At 42.7% G+C, this 22,032-nt stretch overlaps 1 protein-coding gene and 1 long non-coding RNA gene across 7 annotated transcripts in view; one reads left to right on the top strand and one right to left on the bottom strand.

Moving 5' to 3' along the window:
- PARD3B (par-3 family cell polarity regulator beta) overlaps nt 1-22,032 on the bottom strand; it is a 536,941-nt gene that overhangs the window by 476,939 nt on the left and 37,970 nt on the right. The window contains exon 2 of the mRNA XM_083842794.1: nt 12,687-12,782. The gene's annotated coding sequence lies outside the window, so the exon portion shown is untranslated. The remainder of the gene's footprint in view (nt 1-12,686; nt 12,783-22,032) is intronic.
- LOC310902015 lies at nt 1,441-21,779 on the top strand. 6 transcript variants are annotated; one of them, XR_014586403.1, is made up of 7 exons: nt 1,441-5,319; nt 6,071-6,220; nt 6,317-6,430; nt 7,332-8,347; nt 14,951-15,185; nt 15,412-15,500; nt 16,914-21,779. It is a non-coding gene; the product is annotated as an uncharacterized lncRNA (long non-coding RNA). The 6 variants fall into 6 exon arrangements; XR_014586404.1 differs by having other exon boundaries at nt 16,822-21,779; XR_014586405.1 differs by having other exon boundaries at nt 15,409-15,500.

The raw sequence follows: 22,032 nt of genomic DNA, 5'->3' as shown, positions 1-22,032 counted from the left end.
CTTTGTGTAGGAGAGAAAGCTAGGGCTGTTACATCACTCTGAGTTATGGATCATATTAATCACTGCCTAACTGTTTCATCAATGTAATTTCTTTTCATCAACATGCCGTGGCATTTAGAATGTTGGACATAAAACCTCTATACTGTATTAACTTGAAATTAAAAGCTGTGCAGCCCAATGAAGTGGAACATCACTACCATGGGTGTGAATAGTGTTCTCAAATCATAGCGCAAAATTATACAATTGGCACCTTTAACAAGCAGAAGGAAGTGAAAAAAAAAAATCAAACAGCAAGAACTCATCTGGCCTGGGGAGGATATGCACTCATATAAGCCTTACCTACAGTTCCTCCTCCTTAATTGCAATCAATGCAGGACCAGCAGGGAGAGAAATCCATGCTTCTTTTCAGCCTTTGCTAGTTCACAAGTGTTTGCAACTTGTGAAACTACTGAGGATGTATTAAAAGGGCAGCTCTAGTAAAGAAACGGTAGAGTCATATCCTAGCATGGACATATGTGCAACTCTGTCATTGGTCATTTGGATTCCTGTTGCTTACCTTATTACGCTCTTTCTGTTTTAGCTTTCTTCACGCCTTCTTCCCTGCTCCAGCAGAGGTACACTTGTGGAGACTGGTAGCATAGCCTTCTACCAGCTGACTCAACGTCACTTGTCTGCCATTGCACACCAGCAGGAATCCCTGCTCAGCATCTGACAGCTAAGGAAAGCTTTCAGGCACGGCAGTCAGAGAACTAGTGCCACTGGCACTGCTCACAGCCAAGGGAGAGAGATGCTGCACTCCAAATCTGTTCTTGTCCCACTGGGTCATATACAGGACAACCCATGCATGGAAAAACTGAGATCAAGGGACTTCAGAGCCAGTTAAACTTGGGGTGCTAGGTCACAAAAAGGAACTTGATGGCACTGAGCGCACCAAAAAACTTTTGGTGGGGTCCACTTTACACACCTACATGGGCAACTGTTCACTGACTGCAGAGTCAGGCACTCCACTGCTGAACCTCCTACCACGCTGCTGTTTTCAGTAAGGTCATAGCAGGAAATTAAATGATGCCTGCACTCCTCCGTACAGACAGGCAAATCCCAGCTCTGTGGCGGGGCAAGGCCTAGGCACATGCATCCCCCCACACCCTCATTTCTGTGGGAAATAAAGTGGGAAAAGCAAGCAAAATGGTGTTTAAGCCAAATCCACGTCATCCAGGGTGTAAGTGCAGGGTGCGCAAGAGGCTGAAGGACCCTGTCCAAGCCCATAGATCAAGTTGGCAGAGAACAGCCTTGAGTCTCCATTAGGCTCATTGCACAGAAAAGGAACAGGACTGTGTCCCACCTGAGCAGAGAACAAGAAAGCAAGTCAACAGCAGAAAAAACCTGATGACAGGATCTTATTCTCAGAGCACCTGCATTTCCCACTGATACCAGAGCTGCGGGTGCCTGGCACTTCTTAAAATTTAACCGGCTTATTCATCCTGTCCTAGGTGAGAGCATTTTCTCTGCTCTTTGTTTGGTGTGAAGCCTGTTGGGAAGGACAGAATGAGCAGATAATAATAATGATGTTTCAACATCTCCAGCTCATGGTTCCTTGCCATATTTGGTGATTGTTTTCTTTAAGCTCTGAACTCTGGGTCTGTGGGAATCTTTAGCTTTCTCTTAAAAAATGCTGTCTGTTCCTTTTGATGGGGTTGGAAAGGCTGAAAACCTGTCATCCAACAGAACTGAAAAATTATAAACCTAAAGAAAAGAACCTTAAGTGTGCATTACTTTTAAACATCCGTGTTTTTAACAGCACCCTCCTGATTTAGGGGAAAATCTTGCTATAAGGTTTTGAGTGCTGAGTAAAACTGACCCTCACCAAGGCTTGCAGTTTGGATAAAGTCCCAAAAGAAACATTTGTAAATCAGAAAAAACAACAACTTGGATTATGGCAAAATGGCTTTTTTGGATTTTTTTTTTTTTTTTTACTTCATGCTTCCAGTTGGAATTAGAAACACAAAAGAAACAAACTGAGGTTCGCAGGTGAAGGGAAAAGGGGGACAAAAATTTCTTTTATTTCCACCCCACTAAGGAAAATACTTCCACGCATGATAAAACCTCATGTTATGGCAAGTTGAGGCAGTAATTTCCTCTGTGCTCAGCAGCAGACCTGTACGGTACTGTATAAAACAGGAACTGGTCTCCCATCGAAGCTGCACCAGCAATGTCGTCACTGAGTCTGTTCCTGAGACATTTTAAAACTATTTCAAGATCAGACAGCGCCGGTGCAGACAGGAGCACAGGGCTGTAGGGAGAAATAGCACAGGAGCTTTTTGCACTGTGGTTGCTTGAAGGTTTAAGCATCAGTGGCAAAATCTTTCAGTCTCCCCTCTCCTCATTTCTGCTGCTGACACTTGCTGTCTGTGCCTTTAATGGTACAAGATAAATATGCAAATGTGTGGCTGTGCATTTTTTTTTAAACATATTATGCCATTAAGGCTTACAGCAATCCTGCAGCCACTCTTCAGGGAGTGCTCCTTCAGAGCCAAGTCCATTGCATTCACTGTCACAGAGCAAATCATCTGTGCACACACGTGCACTTACATACACAGCACTCTCTTCTTTTTTTCCACTTCCCACTGGTGCCAGGAGCACCAGTAGCTGTATACTGATTTCTGCTGGTGTATTGTAAAGGGGAGCTAAGCATAACATGGGCAAAGCGGGAAGACCCCTCTACAACCCCCACAGAAAGTCAACGGCGATTGCTACATAGATCCACCTACCTGGATCAAACTCCCCTTCACCCCCTATCTCTGCTGCCTTATTCTAAAACTAGAGCTACTCAGAGTGCAAGGACTTCTGCTCTTTGTCTGTGGAAAATAACCCCCCTATAACCCTTTTGTCTGTTCATGTCACTCAGATGATCAGCCACATCTTCTGTTCAGTGACAGCTTCACAAAATGCACCTATTTTAGAGTGCTCTGTTGCTTTACTCCTGCATTTTCAAGAAGGACTTATTTTAGCAACTAATTATCCTAACAGCCACAAAGAGATAGGGCCAAAAAATGTAAAACAACTTACAGAAGAGAAATGAAGGCACTGGATTATTTTAAAAGGAAGGAGCCTACTACTAAATTAATTGATGCTGGTTTATTGGGGTAACCTGCCAGAAAAGGTCAAGATGTAATTAGGATGGGTGTGCTGAGTGTACTGTACCCCTAAGGCATGAAAAGCTGCTAGGTCTAAGTTTTCTAGCAGTACCCAAGACACTCTTTGAGTGACCACAAAAGGAAAGTAGATTGTGGAGCCCTACCTATGGAGTGGAGCCCTATGCTGTGTGGAGCCCTACCTATGATGCTCTGATTTTCTGCAGGGGCAGCACACTCTGGACACACACAAGGATCCGAGGCCTTGAGATCTCTTTCTCATTTCACAGGGGATTTGCCAAGGATCTGGTGGGCTGCTCAACTCCTCATCTATAGATGCAATGGTTATTTCATCCAGCCAAATACTTCAACTTTTAAGAGTAGATGACAGTATGTCAAAGAGCATTGTGCTGTTTGTGTATTGCTCTCACTATGAGTACACAAGATGAGGTTTACAGACTGTTTAAAATGGTCTATATGGTATTTATGCAGCACTCATCACCTGGGTATTCAACCTTCCTACAAAAATAGACATTAAAAATCCTTTTTTTCCCCCCTCTACAACCAACTAAATCATTTTTACAGGCATTTAGAGAGCTCACGCACTCCTGTAATTATTGCCACGTTGCTTCTGTCATTCTCTTGGTCATGTTCAGGAGCACAATTCACTTCCTCCGGTATTAATGAGTAATAAATAATTCATACAAAAAATAAAAAAGGTACCTAACAAAAGAAAAATGGGCATACTTCATGTGGTGACTGCATTATATAGTCTGTGATGTCGCTTTCTGTGGAAAAACCCTGGAGAATTTAAGAGAAAATGATAATCTTTCTTTACATTCTGAACATCCTATAGAATAGAATACAATTAACATCTTTGTCAAAGAATATAATCCAGTAGCATGGCTCAAAAAGGTTGCAGAAGACAGCACTCTCCATTTCAATTCCAGAATAGAGTAGTATTACACTTCTATAGACTCTTATTGGTTTCATCCCTCTTAACTTCTGTAGGCCTTTCCCAGGAGGGTTTGCACATGAGATGAGAAGAATGGCAGGAGAAAAAATACTGTAGAGAGACAGGAAAATGTCTGGCCTAAATTTGCTGCCAAAAGCTGTCTTGGGAGGCTTAGACGTAGTGGGATCATTCAGCTCCATGACAAAGGGGTCAGGTGTGCTCAGAAGAGGGTTAATGGGGAAAAAACAGAGAAACAACAGGAGAGTGCCCTGCAGATACACAATTAAACCGCTTTATCTGCCTAATAGCAGTAGGTGGAGTACCAAGTCTCTGGCTACTGCCATAGCCCCCCAAGCTGCTGCAGGGCAGCAAATGACCAGATACTTTATCTGTGGAGCTGCCAGACTGTGCTCTTCATAGCCCGTGACCAGCTCCTTTGCCCAAGGGGTCCAGAGGAAGCATCTGGCCCTTACATGACAGACAGCACGAATTACTCTGAGCACAGACGGGTTCAGACATCTTTGTTCAGTTAGCATCTATCTATCCAATGCATATTGAATCATGCTCTATACAAACGAATCGCAGGGTAGCCTACCGTGAACACTCTCTATGCCTACACAAACCAACCCCTTCCCACTCAATTGCCTTCTTACACCAGTCCTGGTATCAGTGTATGCCCACATAAAAGGGAATTAAAACCTTATTACGAGTTTGGCTATGGCTGGTCAGCTCCATTGCTGTTTTCCAGAAGAGTAGCAGAAAGAAACCGAGAATGCTTTATTATTGTTGTTCAGTCTCCCTTGCTGGAGGGAAGCTCATGATTGAAGCTCTAAGAGGGATCCTGTGCTGGTGGGATGAGGGGCTTTCAATGCAGTTTAGCAACAATCGGGGAAGCCAAAGGTTGGGTGCTGTTAGAAAATGAATACGGATTATGTTCTGTTAGACAAACACAAAAGGTAAAAACAGTCACCTGAAAAACACCGCACCACTAAGGCTGCAAACTCAAACACGGAGATAGGAGACGTCAGAACCATGCGACCTTAATTAACCCTCCTGTGTGCATGCATTATCTAATTGCATGAGCTTATATTAGTCCTCCCCAGAGGGCCTGTGGCTCACAATGCAGGGGACAGACAAATAACCACTGTGTGAGAAGCTGTTCAATATTTTACCTTCTCTCTGTTTGTGTGGTCCCAGGCCTATTCGCTGAACACCATTCACTTCCTGCTGAAGGTAGGATTACTCATCTTATGGACATTCACATCACATTCCTGACTTTAGCAGCTGTGGACCTCACATAAATTAGCACACTTGTTTTCATCTGTGTAAAAGGAGGGCTTGGCATTATCCCCATTTAGCAGAGGAGACCATTGCTGAACAATTTCAATGAGAATTTCCATTACTCTCTCTGAAATGGTTAAAAAGGCAAATGAAATATGGTTTTGCTGTGAGAAGAGCTGCTCAGTTTTAATATGTGGTGCTACTGGTCCTGCATAAATTTTGCATTCTCTTCCTAACCAATATAAGTGCAGATATCCTCATTATTCATAAAAATGATTAATCCATTTTCAGAATCTCACTAACTCCTTTGATTGAGTGGGTCATTGTGAGATGAACCCCAACAACAGCCTAGTACTGAGACTTCAGCTGACCTAAAACACAATTTCTTGGACCACTGAAGTTGACTTTCTTAAATTTTATTGTATATCTTATTGCTCCTGATCAAAAATGCTGATTTTTTTCTATTTTATGTATCTTTTCTATATCCTTCTACCACACTCTTTTGCCACCCCTTTCCTCACCACACTAGCTAGTTTCATTTGTTTTCTTCTGTCTCTCCCAACATAATATTCATGGCCTTGTTTCAGGTTCCTCTATTTCAGAAAAATCTTTCAGGAGGGGAAAAATATATATTTTTTTCCTTTAACTTTAAAACCCAACAGTTTTTAGAAACACCTGTCACTGCTTCCATCTCTCCAATCAGTGAGCAGTGCGGGTGTCTCTCTCAGTGGGAGCTGACAATTTGATGATACTTCATCAGCGTGGGACTCCTGCTGAGAAGTAGATTGAGACAAAGGAAATGCCTCTCACTATTGGAACAAATAAGAAATCAGATTTTCTAAGTTATTGCTAGGTAAGTTCCATTTTTTTTTTGGAAGTAAGTCTGCATGTCTGTGTACTGGCATTAGTACTGACTAGTCCACTCCCGTTTCTCTCTCACACTGCACAGTCATTAATCTTACCAGCAGAATGACAGTCCTCAGAAAAAAAAAAAAACACCAGGCTGGGACTCAGGAGCTGTACTAAAATGCTGGTTTCACCAGAGACTTCCTGCAAACCTCAGGTAGGGTGTGTTTAAGGTCTCAATTCACTAAAGAATACAAGCCTGGAGCAACTCTTCTTTAAAATAATCAGAAAGTTTATCCTGTTCCTGGTGGCAGGTGTATTCTTGTTTGGATTTTCAGGAGTGTCTGCATTATCAGACTGCTTTATCTAAAATATAAAAAAGGAAGGCCTTATATTACACAAAAAGTAAGCTAGTACTGAAAAGCAGGGAATGTAGGAATGCAGGGCAAAGGAGGTGGGGAGGGAGTGAAGTGCCAGCCCCCCTGAAATCAGCTGGAGGTTTGCTCGACAAATCAAGCAAATCATTCAAGCAAATCAATCAACCTTCCCACCCATTATTTGGGAGGGAATGAATGCCCTATTGCCTCCTAGATTGCTTGTAGTGAAGAGGGTCACAGCCTCTCTGCAGGTTGCCAGAATATTCAGTGCATGAGTGGCTGCTGACAAAATGCCCAAACTCAGGTCACAATAAGAATAACCAGTTGATGGAAATTGCTGTTGGAAATCCTCTGTATCATTCAGTGTGATGGAGTTTCTTTTTCTTGCATTATCGATAACAGGGACCCTGTAAAGCTGAGAGATTCAAAATCACCAGCAGCCGTCATCTGGACAGTAAGGGACAAGCAAGATGAGTGGTAGAGGTTACTCATATACGCAGTGCCACAGGGCTACAGAAAGCATGGCGTCTGTGCTCTTAGCATGATACAAGTGCTCTCTGTGCTCATACACACAGGGAAGGAACTGTACCTAGTCCGTCTTTCCAACTGGGATGGTTTCTGTCCCTTTGGTCAGGCACTGGGCAGCCCTCAACAGCCAGGACTAAGCCAATATACTGCAGGCAGGAAAAGCTGCACCTCTGGAAATTTAGATGGTCAATGCATGCTGCGTTTCTTCTGCAGGTATATGCTCTCTTAGGAGACCATGGGAGAACACTGTAGCACCAGCAACATCAGTCTTGCTGGTGGAAGTAACCTGCCCTCCATCTCTGGGGCTTTGTGCTTGGATTCCACTGACCTGCAGACACATATCTGTGTTTTCTGTACTCCCTTGAGATCTTTCTTGGATGCCAAGTCCTGAACAGCCTGCAGTACAGGCCACGGCTCATGATGTCCAGCTGACTTTTACTGCCATAAACAGGATGATATTTGTTTAATTTAGTGAAATAAATGCCTCTCCTAGCTGTTTGGAAAGCAAATCCCTCCTTACCCTCCAGCTGGTATTTGCTGTACTTGAGTGAGGCTGGTAAAAAGCTTGGGTTATAATTGAATGCTGCTATGTTTGTGCAGAACCAACAAGCTTTCTTAATGCTTCTTAGGGCTTTTTAAGCCAAGGAACTGCTCTTTTCCTTGCTGGAGCTCTCCAGTGCTCTAACAGCATTGCACACAGCAGATCTTCAAACAGGGACAGCAAGCAAAACTGAAGCAGCAGGTACTGCCGCAGAGCATAATAATACATTTGTGCAGGACTTTACAGAGCTTTCTGAAGTTCCTCACAACAGTCACACAGCACCTCTTCAGTATTTACCAACAAGAACTGCCTGTGGTCCTGCTAGCACAGCGCTACTAAATGGTAGAGCCATGGCCCCCGCCTAGGCCTTCTCTTTTCTGTAGGTCTTTGCTATAATCCTTATCCCAACGTGAAAAATTTGGACTTTACTATTAGCAGGCATCCGGACAGCTCTACAGATATCCATGCTGACTGACTCCTGAGAGACTATTTATAATTCCAGTGCTTTTGAGCGCAATGATGTTTTTTCCATTGCCTTCAGCAGCAGCAGGAGCAAGTGATAGTACTGAGAAAAACTGCAGAGATACGAGGCCAAAACGAGTGGTGATTAAATGAGTAGAAGCTTTCAAACAGGACTGAGACGCAAAGTCCCAGATTTTTTGCCTCTTCTCATCCAGCTCCACAGAGAGTAAGTTAATAGAAATATGCATGCTTTGGAATGTAGTACATATTTCCTCCTTTCAAAATTTATGTATGTCTACTAATTTATTCTCTTCAATGATGACAAGAGGAATTCAGGCTGATGGCTGGCACTATACCATATTAATTGCTTGCTTTGCAAAAAACATCTGTGCTACAGGGCCAAGTTCTGTCTTCTGCTTCTAGTTGCCTTAATTCTATGTATATTCCCATATGTCCTTCAGTCTCTTCTTCTTACTCTTCCCTCCAAATTTCCCCTTCACTACAGCGCCTCTCATATTTTATGGGCTGTCTGATCACATGCCTAAGTCAAAGAGATTTCTTCCAAATGTTTGCTTTCATTCACAGCTCCCAGTTCGTGTTAGGGGAGAACTGTAGATAAAGGAGTGAAAAAGATGCATGGCTTACATGTGATCTTAAGTCATCTTAATTAAGACGACTTCTTCATGAGGAACACTCCTTAGAAATGCCTATGGTCTGCAGAGCACCCAGTTGTTAAATGAAAAACATGCTAGAAGACCACCACAGCTTTAGCCAGTAACTAACAACTCACTCTGCCTCCAGGGTTTAACTGATGGATATTCTAGAGAGCCCACTGTTGCCATGTGTGAGAATAAATCATGCTTCAATTATTGCATCTTATAGCCAATTGCAGCACAGGGAACATGCTTTGCCAGCAGCTGTTATCAGCATACTTGGAATTCTTGACCAAGACCATTGAAAACCCAATATGAGAACGAAAGACTACAAATTATATCCATAGTATGTTAAAGTTAAGACAGTAGGCTGTAAAATAAAGAGAAATCTCTCTATTAGATAGAGCTGTCTCAGAGTCACTTCTTCCTTTAGAAATCATGATCTACACAGTTTCATAAATCGATGAAAGGATTTTGACCATTAAACTTAATTGATACTGAATTTAAAGGCATGAACTTAAATCATTTTGCCATTTTCTTTGACAATTAGTTTTTGGCATTGCATTCCTCTCTATCACTATATGAAGCAAAAAATCACAAGTACTGAGGAAGCAAGATTAGCATGTAGGAAAGATGAAGCACTGTGAGAAGCGACATCTGGGGCAATGCAAAAGATGTTTCAAGGAGTGTAAACAGGCAGAAGTAAAAACAGAAAATAAAACCTGACTTTTAAGTAAAATCAGCAACAACTTGGATTTATATAGTGCTCCATATGTTCTAGATGAATAACACCCAAGGCGTTTTAGAGTGAAGTAAGGTAGGAAGCACGCTCAAGGCGAGAAAGTAAGAAAATAATTAAATTTCTTGAAAATGTTTTCAGCTTTGAGTAGGTGTAATTCTTCCTTTTAGATGGCTGTTGGTAATGGTGCTGAGGTGCTGTTGTTTTACATAATTGGCTTTGGATGGAAGCCATGCTGCAGTGAAAGAGCAAAGACTGCTTGTAGTTAAAATGCTCATTCTGTTTATTTATTTATTTTCTAATATATATATTGTTAATGTAATGCTGCAGCAGAAGTCTGATTGCTTAGGAAAATCTACCTAGAAAGAAAGAACGAAAACATTTAGCTGTTTGGGAATGTCATTGAGCCTGTTAAGGACAAAAGCAGGCCTTAGGTGGGAGAGAAAAGAAAGAAGTACACAAAGACAGTTTTTCCCCATTTTTGTGTTTCTTACCCCACCTCTAGTTTACAGAGGAGAGGACTGTGAAAAAGGTTCTCGAAGGCTGCATCTAGGTGGATTTTTCCAGCTCTGTGTAAAAATTAAAACAGCATTGTTGTAGTATCTATAATAACAAAGGACTGTCAGCAACGGAAATAAATACAGCACAAAGTAAACAGCTGCCTAACAGTTTCAAGCATGAATCACAATTGCAGTGCTGCGATTGTTTTCTTGTTATATGAGTTGCACAAGTATAGTACAAAATGGAGTCTTTCTATTTCTGCCATTCATGAGGCACAGATCACCACATCAGCTAAGATTTGCTGGTGATGTACGTATGTGTCCCTTATTCAGTTTCTTCAGATGGGAAGTGCCATGCACTGTTAAATTACTCTTCCTCTTTCACCATGACTTTATGTTTTCCACAGGATAGAAGATCAGCAAGTTAGTCATTTGTTTAGGCCACCACTGTTAAACTGCAGGTGGATGACTATTTTGTACATGGGCATTTTTCTGGCCAGAAACTGTAATTACTGTTGCTGCTACGAAACCTCCCCATGTTTTCTAACATTAAAACCATGCTCAGATCCTGGGCCCCCAGTCCGAGAGGTCAGTACGACTGTACCTTCAAAGACAGGCCTTGGAATAAGGCTTTGATTTGTCAGACTGCTGTGGAATTCCCAGAACAGTGAAGCAGGCAACTGTGCATGGCTACATGCCAACAGCAGGAGTTTTACAACTTATTAAAGCAGTCATCATCTTCATCATCACTTGGATTTATCAACTGTATTGTCCTCAAGGCCTCTGTCAGAAACAGGGCCTCACTGTTCTTTATAGACAGCAAGAAGATACACAACATGCTTCAAAGAGGTAAAAAAATTAAGCTTGAAAGAGGTTATCAAATGTCTTCTGTCTTGGAAAACAGTAGTGATAGCCAGTATTCAGTCTGTCCAGCTGGCTCAGGGGTACTTCCTGACTTCAAGGAAGAAAACTTGCCAGTTTTTGAAATGAATATATTATTATTACTGGTATCTTGCTTTTTAATCCTTCACTATGTGTATAGCTTGATCTTCATCAAAAAAAGGAAACCAGAAGGGTGCACACATGCTGCCAGAAGTCTGCTAGAAGAGGATTCTTGGCTAAAATTTTCAAAGCTGCTTGAAAGGATTTCCTGCTAACTTCAGTCCTGGAAATCTACCCTTTGGTGCATGAGGATAATGAAGAGGCTACTACTCATCAACACCAGCATTTAGTTAGCTTTATTCCATTTTTATTCCAAAATTTCCATTTTCCCTTTAAACTGAGGGATCTTAGGCCCAGAGCTTCCTTTTTTAGTGGTTACTCGATCTGATGACTGTGCCTTTATGTAAGAACTAGGGATAGGGCAAAACACCCTATCTATAACCTGCTATATAACAGAGAACTGCAGATTGCAGCAATCCCTAAGGCTGATTGGATGGACTGAGCTGAGCACTGTAACCCAGCTCTTAATGTCAAGGAAAAAATATTCACCATCAGTAGCTATCCATTATGTGTAACAGACAGCAAAAGGTGATTGAAGTGAGTTTTCATGTCTCGTACATGATGATCAACAGAGGAAGAGTCATAATAATAATCTAGGTTAGGCCAGTAAGGCAGTGATTTTGTGGGGTTTATGTTTATCCAGCATGTGGAACAGATATAAAGTCATCCAGAGCTAAGTTTTCAGCATGAACTGGAAGGTTACAACTGTCTCTTACTTCTGCAAGATGCTGCTGCTGAGTATTATATGCTAAATATTTCCATGAACATTTATTGAAATTACTGCTGAGTTATTAGCTCTGATCAGGACCTAAATGATGCAAAAAGATTGTTCCTCAGGGCCAGGAAAAGTTAAGAGAAAGGCAGTCTTGAAAAGATCGCCACAGATGAACAAAGCACGTAAGAAAATGGTAACTGAGATTTTTGTTACAATCTTATTTTATATCACTAATGAGGTCCTAGGAATCACATGAGAATCTTGCTCTAGTCCCCATTAACTTCTCAGTGCATCAGGCAACTAAGCCAGCTTATGGTGCCCTGCTGAAAAAATGTGACTCCTTTAATAACAAAGAAAACCAAGGGCATAGTAGTTGAACATTCAGCCATAACACTATTACGTATGCAACCAAGATTGCCACTGTAGTTCCCAGAAGGCCACAGACTTCAAATCAAAGGCCACAACATGTTCCCAGGAACATAAAGCCCAAGATGCCAGCTCCTTAAGCTATCTGAAAGAGAAGCAGCCGTCCAGTGCTGCATCGGGAGTCAATAAATGACAAAGATAACTTCTGTAATGCATAAAGAACTACAATACAGTCTTATAAAAAGGAAACACTGGCAATCTCTTTCTGTTTTAAAGCACTTAGTATTTTAAGTATCCCTAGTACTCAAATAGCTTTTTTCTGGTTAATATAGCAGCTGTGATTCTTAAAGTTCTGTTTTTGCTAAAGCATGCTGTCTCAGTGACTGCAACCAGCTTTCTCTTTTTTGTTTCCCCGTGTAGTAAGCAAGAATAAAACATATCCTCCCTTACACATAGAAACTTTTTTTCTCTCTTCTATGCACATTGTGATTCTGACCACCCATTTCTAGTTAGGATGGGTAACCCAAAACAACAGAAATCTCATTTTCCAGGTCTCCACTCCCTCCCTCAGGTTCTGCCATCACAGTTACCTCAACTTCGTTAGTAGTTGTGGAGAAATGGAGATTACATATGATCTTTGGCTCCTCTGTTCCAGCCAGTGACATACTGGCAATAATCTCTTCGTCCTGTGGAGATAAAGAGAGATAATTAAGACAAACTAGGCCTGCTGTTGTGCTCCCTGCTGGGAGGTATTAGGAAGGAAGACATATGGGACTATTTTAAAAGACCTGTGAGGTACAGATGAGTTTTACCATTTGGGGATACAGGAGAACCTTTTGACGTGTTTTTTTTTTTTTTTTTTAGAACAATACAACAAAACCGTGTTACTTTTAAAAAAATCTTTTGTGCAGGACCTAATGATTGAATTTATAACCTGATACTTGTGTGCTGAAGTTAGGGTTCAAGGAAATGCTATTTTAGTACCCATGGAAGGAACAAAACCTATTTTATGTTAATGATTTAGAAAAATTAGATAGTGTAAAACTTCCTTCCGTTTTCTAAACTGGCTCCTTGGGAGATGTGATAATGCAGAGTTCTAAAATACTTTAGAATTTGCATAAAAAAAGGGAAATTGTGTACAAAGAAAAACACAAACATGTTCAGAATGCCTACTGCCAGCAACATCTTGGCATTTGCCAGTACTTAAAGGTTATGTCTGTCATGTTTAGATGTGGCATAAAGTCTTTCACCCTTTCCCAAGTAATTGGACATCACACTGATAGGTAAAATTGAATGTGTTACGAACAGCTCTCCTATAGACTTACAGGGCTTATTGACAGACAGTGCTTGGAGAGAAGGCCTAATTTTATGCATGAACATGTCATGCTGGAATAATTATGCAACTGCTTGCTTTCCTTCCTCAGTACATTGTGAAACCCCACAATGGTTCCTGGAAATTCACACCTTCTTCTGGTTTTGCATAAACGTAATTGCTGTGGTTAACAAGGGACAATATATTCAAGATATTATTAAGCTGAATGAAACATACAACCAAGAACAAAGAACGCAATAATTATATATATAAAATTTTCTTGCTCTCAAGGTGTAGGAAACTGGCTTCAGCCTACACATCTTTTATAAACAGCGGCAAATGAAAAACTGGTTCTAGTTGGGGAATCTACGGTCATTCGTTTCCTTCTCCTACTCTCTTGGTTGACTGATAGAAATGTGCAAAAACTGAGGTAGCATTTTGCCTCTGGTAAGCTTGGCTTATGGTCTGTTCAAGGCAAGTTTAACCAGTGTGAAGTATCCCATCTTCTTCTAAAATAAGAAATCCTTCTGGATCATAGCTGAAAATCACTGACAACTGACTACTATCTAGCTCTCACCTGAACAAGCTGACTGAACATTTATGGTTACGGGAAGGAAAGTGTTGGGGTGGCAAGGACACCTCTTGAGCTGAAAATAATTGGCTGCTGGGAGGATGGTATTGGGGGATGAAGGAGTATCCGTATGCTTTCCCTGTTCCTATTCTCTCCAGACATCTGTTCAATGCCACAGTTATACTTTTTTTTTTTTTTTTAAACTGATACATAATGTTCATGTCTATATTTCACATTTGGAAATGCATATTTCAAACAGCAATACAAAAACTATCCAGGAAGAATGCATAATCTCTGAAAAAAAACTGACAGCATTCCTGTTACTGTTCCATTTCTAAATACAAAACTGACTACCATAATGCTGCTTCTGTTTGTATAGTGAGACAAGTTCATTTTGTGTATGTGTGAATGGCACGAATGACAGTCTCCCTGTTTTGATTTCTTTGCTGTTTAGGACTTCTAAGCTTGCAGACCTCCTAGAGAAAGACCCAGGCAGTGCATGGCTGGCTTATGACATCCTGTTTGAGACAGAATAAAATTATTTTGCTCTTGCCAATCAGCAGTCCATTGCTTATCAGTGGTCAATTCCCCCCTCTTTACCCTTTTCACCCTGCTGTCAGTCTGATTCAGCTTGCCTTCGTTCCTTCCCCTTCCCTGGTATGCTCCTTTGGGTCCTCTCCCATGTGGCTGGCACCAGCAGTGGTGCTGCCAGAACACAGCTGCTCTGGGTGCACCATAATGGAGCAAACCCATCTCTCTGTACAACTGCAGCTCACAGAAATGCAGATTAGTGCTGGCAGATGCCGCAGGGAAAGCAGTGAATGCCCATGGTATGTTTTTGTGGCACTCGTGCTCACTGCTAAGGTGCCCAAGCAGTGCTGAGGTTGCAGGACTGGGATCCCTCCTAGCTTCACGTTTCCTGGTTGTTATCACATTTCCCTTACCCACAGTCTCCACTTCCTTGTTTTCAGGTCTGCATTTAGTCATCCCTGGCTCCAGGGGACAGGAGACACCGCGGAGCCATTTTAACTCAGCCATGGGGGTCTCCAGCAGAGGGGTGCTTTGGCTCTGAGCTCTGGTGGGCCCCTTCCTAGAGCTGCAAAGATACTTCAGGAGCCTGAGGTAGCAGACCTGTCAGGCTCAAGATTTGTTGAAGACAACAGGAACGAGCCTGCTGTCTCACGATTTCCAACCAAGGAGAAGCAGGTAAAGCTTTAAACTGAACCTCCAACAAAACAGGGGACTGCTTGCTCGGGGTAGTAACCTGACTTCCTGTTGGTATTCTGCCACTTGAGGGATTGCTACTAGGGCAAACAACACAGGGGAATATTTGTTCCCTTCCTTTCGCATTAATTTTGAAGCACCACTAACAATTTTCATGCATTCTTTTTTTTTTTTTCCTTTGCTTTTCCTATTTGCATTTACTCAGCAGCAACCAGAGCATATCCATTTCTGAACTAAGGTTAAATAAATGCTGTTAGTTGATGACTAGCAGTCGTGCACAAATGCTTTCATAAGAAGGTAAGTTTTCTCAAAGCTGTTTGCCTACGGATAGATGGCTGTTCTAATGGCATGTTCAATAAACATGCCATTATTTATAGGGCTCGTGATATTATTCATATAATACGGGTTTATATATATAATATAATAGCAGGCTTGATTTTTGCCAACACCTAGGTCCCTCTTTGCAATTAGCAAAGTAATGCATTGTATCTGCCACCATTCTGCTGCTCACCCCCTCCTCATCTATAACTTCTAAAAAAAAGGATTGAGAATACCAAGTCTTAACATAAAATAAATAAAAAGGAATAATGTCTATTAGTACCTGCCTCTGGATTTAAAAGGAAGGGCAGATTACTTGAAGAGAATACAAGAAAAATTTCCTTACATCAACAAATAATTCATGATGTGTATATGGGTATCCAGCAACTCTATTATTGCAGTAGTGTGACAAATACTGTGAGAGGGACAGCAAATGGGATGTATCATTCTACTGTCTTGACAAAGATTATGGCAAGAACGGGAAACGGGACAAATGTAACTCATTCTGGAGACAGTCCCAGAGCTGTAATCTCATTTGTTCTTCAGCATGAATTATACAGCAGTGCAGAGGATGAGAATGTGATTTTCACCATGTTGTATACTTTAATCACTTTTCTTTGCTACTAAACAAATAACTCAATGTGAAATGCTGATAAATGGGGGATATTAGTTTTTGAACTATGAACTAAGTGAACAGAAGAAAGCTGCAATGTAAGAGTTCTGCCAGTTCCATTAAAATTTGATATGGGACAAATTCAGCTCAGGTTCAGGCAAACAGAATTCCTGCAGATTTCTGAGAATCGTCTGCCATGTCCCGGAGTGGAGCTGGACCCATGCCCTTGCCTTCCTTAGCTTGGAACCGGGCCTTTTGGAGATCATTTCAGAGCTGGGTGTCTGGTTGGTGGGAAGTCTTGATCTGGAAACTATGGCAGAAAAAACTGTGGTCGTAAAGTCCCATTGGACCTAACTCTTCTGGCAAGAATAGGGGGCAGCTTGACTGTTGTTTATGCCAACAGCTGATTTGGATGTTGTTTGGTGTGGAAAGGCAACATTTGAAGCTCCGCAGGGAGTTTAATCCAAGCTGAAATGCTTAGGTAATCCATTCTGTAGTAGAAGACAGCTAGGAAGCTCCCTAAGGTACACATGGTTTTCCAGAACTTATCTCCTGGGTAAGGGGGACTTTGTGAAAGTCGTTATTAAGGAGAGGAAGAACTAGCTATTTTGTGATATATTTGTGTGATAAGCCATTTCCAGAGTAGCTTACAGTCCCTCTAAAACCCCTCTGTATGAAATCCCTTAGGTTTCTTCTGCATGCTTAGCCTGCAGTTCTGAGCCAGACTGAAGAATGCGTTTCCCCTTTTTCCCTTTGTGTTTGCTACTTGTAACTCCAAGGCACCAGGAGCAGGTGAAGGGCTGATGTGACCACCGGTGAATTAGGCTGCTATGACAACAGCGAGTGCAAAGAGACAACCTGGGCCCTGAATTTATGTAAATGGGATTTCCATGTTCCAGGTGGCTAGAGGGCTTGAAGTGACAAACGATCCTTCATGAAGGTAGATGAGAATATCAGGACTCCCCTGGTGCGCAAGCAATCACGGCGTATGTGGGAAAGCAGGAGACAAAGTTTTGTTTTTGAATCTCAAGTGCACTGTGATGACAATGCAAGCAGTGGAGTGGCTCGTGTGAATCCAAAATCAGCGTATGTGAGCACCAGAGGAACAGTCTGGGCTCTGTAGGAGGCTGGTGTGGTTTAGAGTGGAGAACTGCCTTTGAAAACTTTAGGAACTGAAACTCAGTTCTTCCTGTGCTGCAGGACTGGAGACAAAACATACCAAGTCCTACTCTTACCCATGGTTCAACCCTGATCTTATCTTTTAGGATCAGGTTTTCAAAATCAGTTGAACATAGTGGGACATGTGCCAATGTCTCTGCACAAATCCAGCCTACACTGCGAATTACTGCAGACTGTGCATCCAGTTTCCCCTGCCTGCCTCAACCTCCCAACCTCAGTGGAGCTCTGCGAGGGTTAGCAGGTTAATGCTGCGAACTGGTAAATGCAGCAGTGCTCGCTGGGCAGCAGCAGTTTCAGCCCCATCGGGTGGAAGCTGGGGGACAACAGAACTCTTCTGTATAACACTGAATCATTGCCTCGCTGGGAAGCAGACCACTTTTAAATGGACAAGCTCAAGTTCTGCTAGGGATCCCAGATTACACTTTGATTTCATCAGTCTTCTGAGAAAGCTGCTGAGATTGGGCCAGCAAAGGAAGGAAGGGAAGGATTTTTCCTGGCAAGTTGAAAGGCCTGGGAAGACAGAAGAATGTGTTAAGATTGTTCATCTTCTCTAGAGTAGAAGAGCCTCTTTTTTTTTTTTTGTTAATTTTTGAATGAATAGGGAGGATATTTGGGATGGCAAGAATGCTTCGTTGAACACAATTTTTCCAAGAAACTGACCTTTCAGGAAAAGTGGGCATGGACAATGTCCAGGGTCTGAAACACCATGGTGAGTTTAGAGTAGCATGAGTGAAGTAAGACAATTTATTTAGGATTTATGGTTGCTCTAGGTCAGACCAAAATTTATTAGTCTAGGACTGTAATTCCCTTGAGTCCTGGCAGGTCTCCAGGCTGCTGTGATCTCAGTTTCTCAGAGGACAGATCTGAAAGCAACACGTCTTGAATAATGAAATACTAAATTCCTGTTATTTAAAGACAAAACCAAAAATAAAATCCTTCATTTGCAGTGCTACTACAAGATGCACCTCTCCATGCCATGCACAACAGCTGTAGCAGCTGGAGGCCAACAAACCTACACAGCCAGAAGTTGCCTTCTGAGGGAGGAAATCCCATTTTCTTTTAGAAAAAGGCACAAAATCTATGCCCTTTCCCATAGCAGTTAGCCACAGCCATGCTCGTAAGCAGGGCACTGCACTGAGGCAGTGCTCAAGACCTCCCAGATGCTTTGGTCTAGGAAAGATTCCCCTCTCTGAGATAGAAATAAGAAAGATGAGCTGCCTGAAGCCATCTCTTGAAGGATTGAGCCCCTGGCCAGGCACTGGGCAGTGGGAATCATATCAGTTTCCATGTACCCACCTATTTCAAGAGAAAGTATTCAGCCTCCTCCCCTCCCAGCCTTTCTTTGCTAGAAAAGTGCCAAAGCTGCTACTGTTTCCTCTATAGCCAAAGAGCAAAAATGGTGTAAAAAGCTCAAATTAGTTTGTTCACTCCAAATTTCATCTGGCTTCACGGCCATGTGCTGGAACAACGAGCTGGGCTCCTTTGCCTTCTGTGATGCCTGTTAAGTCAACTGGCTCTTGGCAAGACTACTTGTGGCTAGGGCCAGTTTACACTACCACAAGTTGTTTAAGTTCCTGAAACCATGGCCAGAGTTTGGCTCTCAATGGCTGGGACAACCACCAAGACTAACCCAGGATGGAAGAAGCTGTCACTGTGCTAATCTATCACAATAGCTTTGCCTCAGCTGTCAGGCACGAGGGGCTTGGATACGCTGTTCGGGATAGCCAAAAATTACCCCTGATTAACATAGCAGAATATTAACTTCCCTTCAAAACATGATGTAGAGAAAATGTTGTGTTAGAATAACGAAGCTGGCAGCGATCTGTTGTGGTGTCCACGTGCCCTAGGGAGACAGTGGTGAAATGAGGCGATGTAACAAAAACCTTGTTTTGAATTTGAGTTTATTCTTGTCTTGATTCCAAGTCCTCTGATTTCACAACCTGGCTGAGGACTGGACTCCAGAGGACAACAGCTCAGCATAACGCTGGCAATGCTTTCAGCTTTCTCTTTCCTTCCAAAATGGGCCCTGGTGGGCCCTGACGAAGTATCCAGAGGCTCCTGACATCCCTGCGAAGCAGCCTACACAAACGCTAGCTGCTTCTCCTCTGTCCTCAGGTCAAGGGAGAAAGCACAGATCACAGAGGTCAAATGTGAAAAGAGCCTGGTCCTAACCCAGGCTCTGCTCAGGAGCAGAAAGAGGGGTTTCTAATGTGGGAAGTGTTGATTTCACTCTCTAAAGGCTTTGTGTTTGATATTAAAAGGATTTGGAGACTGCACAGATTTAACAGCCCTTTCTCTCTTCATCGCTTTCTGCTCCAACCTGCTTTTGGTCACTTTCATTCATCTGTCCATGGCTGGCTGCCTGGATTAGTTTTTTTTATTGAATACATTTCCCTGCATTAACAACATATGTGACAAATAAGTAATGTGACTCATCAAAAGGCACGGGAATGCAGTGTTCCAGCTATTGAAGGACATTTAGAATTCAGCAACTTGCCACCTTTGTGTCAGTCCCAAAACACTGTATAATGTAAACAGACAGATCTAAAAGGAGATGCAGAAGTACAAACTTGCCCAGAACTCCGCTTGTTTTCATTCTTGTTTTAAATAAGTAAACTGAAATGAAATCTACTGACACAGTTTTGGCAGTTTTGATTTACATTTCCTCTGAGGCCCAGTAAACATTTCCTCAAGATCTTATCTAGGGTTAAAAATATTTCTGTGTTTCAACACACACCTTTAAAACGTGTCAAATGCTTTTGCCAGTTTGTGCAAATACAGTTGTTTCTTCCCCTTTTTCTAGGAAAACCTTCTGAAAAGAGTATTCAGAGGTGACATTAAGTCCTTGTGAAGAGTATTTTTTGCATACATCACCTATGCAACCTAAATGGTAGGTGCCTCTTCCAACCACAGATAGGAAAACCCCTAATTTTGAGAGGCTAAGGCTAAAGGAGAATGCCAATCCTGTTATGGTGGTGCTGGTCCTGTGAGCACGATTCTTCCTTGCCTGACACACCGTAGCTCCTGGTTATGTGCAACAAGCATCTTGCAAAAGGTTCAGTTCATATTCTGTGAGTTTTCTCAGGCATGGAGACAGATGGACGAGAAGGTCACTGAGGAATGCAAAGGGTCTCTGCGGTGTGACTGGGGTCATCTTGGTACTACCTGCACTGGGAAATGGAGCCAGGAAGCATGCAGGACAGTCTAAGGATGGGAATAATCCCATCAGACGTGGGGGGAGGAATGCCAGGTCCCTCACTGATGGGGAGGGTGGTGAGGCAAGGGCTTGACGACAGCAGAGTAGGTGGCACAGCTTGGGGAAAAGGTGCCAGCAGTGTGCACGGGGTGCAGATGCCAGCTTTAATAGCCAGTTCGACTCAGCCAGCTGAGTTGCTTGCTGAGACACAGCAGCACGCCATCTGACTTGGCCAGAGCACTTCTGCAAGGAGCAAATGGGGGCTAACACACTCAGACCCAACGTGAGGTATTGCTTTACTCTTGCGAGCGTGTAGGAAACGGGGAGAGCATTTTCCTGCCTTACCACCTATCTTGTGCATCTGCACAGGCTTCAACACAGCCTGACCCTAACCTTTTCTCCTCACTACAAAATTCACCGGGAAGCCAACACGTATAAATTCCCCTGGAAAACCAGAAGAAATTCTTGTCTGGGCTTCCCAGCTAAACAAGGCACCCCAGGAAGGACAGCAACCACCCTACTAAGGCTCTCCCAGTTTTCTCCTGGGGACCTGCCCATACCTGGGTCCTGGAGAACCCCACTCTTGAAACAGGGTTTCTAGTTTGATGTGGGCTGCTGAAAGGGCACTAGGGTATGCCGAGCTCAGCTGTTGTATCCTGTGACAGATTTCCTAACTGTAGCTGGGCAAGCTGAAGACAGACTGTCATTTCATCATTTTTGGACAGGGATCCCCCCTTTAACACTTAACTATTATCCACATACTGGTATTCTGGCAAGTCTGTGCTCATGCTAATCTGTTAGGATGGTCCTGTTCCCACTCATAATGTGGCACAGTATGTCAGCTTCAACCAGGCAAGGATGCCAACCTCAGTTGGATTGTGAATAGCCTGCAGAAGAGCCTCCTGCTGGCGGAAGAAGTGCCAAATTAGGCCACATGCTCTCTCATTGGGATGTACTGTGCCCAAAGCTGCTTTGGTATCAATTATGGAGGGAGCAACACCCTCTTGCAGAAAAGAATGTGTTAACCCTTCCATTTCACGCGCTCTGTCTCTCCTGTTCAATTTCCATGTGTTATTTCTGGCGTTTGCCTAAACAATATGAAGATATTCTTCTTCCATGACAGCTAAGACAAAGGTCAGATGTGGCTGTTCAGATTACAAGCCCCAGCTCTGTTTGTTGTTGACTCTGGAGCTGTCTCTTTCTATTAAACCATTTGCCATTGAGACAACAGCTCTAGATGCTGCGGAGACACTGACTCCGACGACAGCCTTTGCCCCCACTGCGTTTACTGTCTTACTGCTCAATGTTTCTTTGCAGAAATCCAGGTGTCCCATGCTCCTGTGGACTTTGGCTACCTCCAGAAAACTGGTGAGTAGGTAAGAGACAGGTACCCTGCTGCATGTATCCCTCTGAGCAGGACTTGCTCACCACTGCAGCATTACCCAGGTCAGAAGAGCTTCTGGACCTGCCTTTTTCTAATCAGGATGATCTCTACAGTTTCAGGCAGGCAGCTGCGTGAATAG

The sequence above is a fragment of the Anser anser genome (assembly GCF_964211835.1).
Source record: "Anser anser genome assembly, chromosome: 6".
NCBI lineage: Eukaryota > Metazoa > Chordata > Aves > Anseriformes > Anatidae > Anser > Anser anser.
Note: the sequence above shows the minus strand (reverse complement) of the source record. Positions and strands in the feature narration are given on the sequence as shown.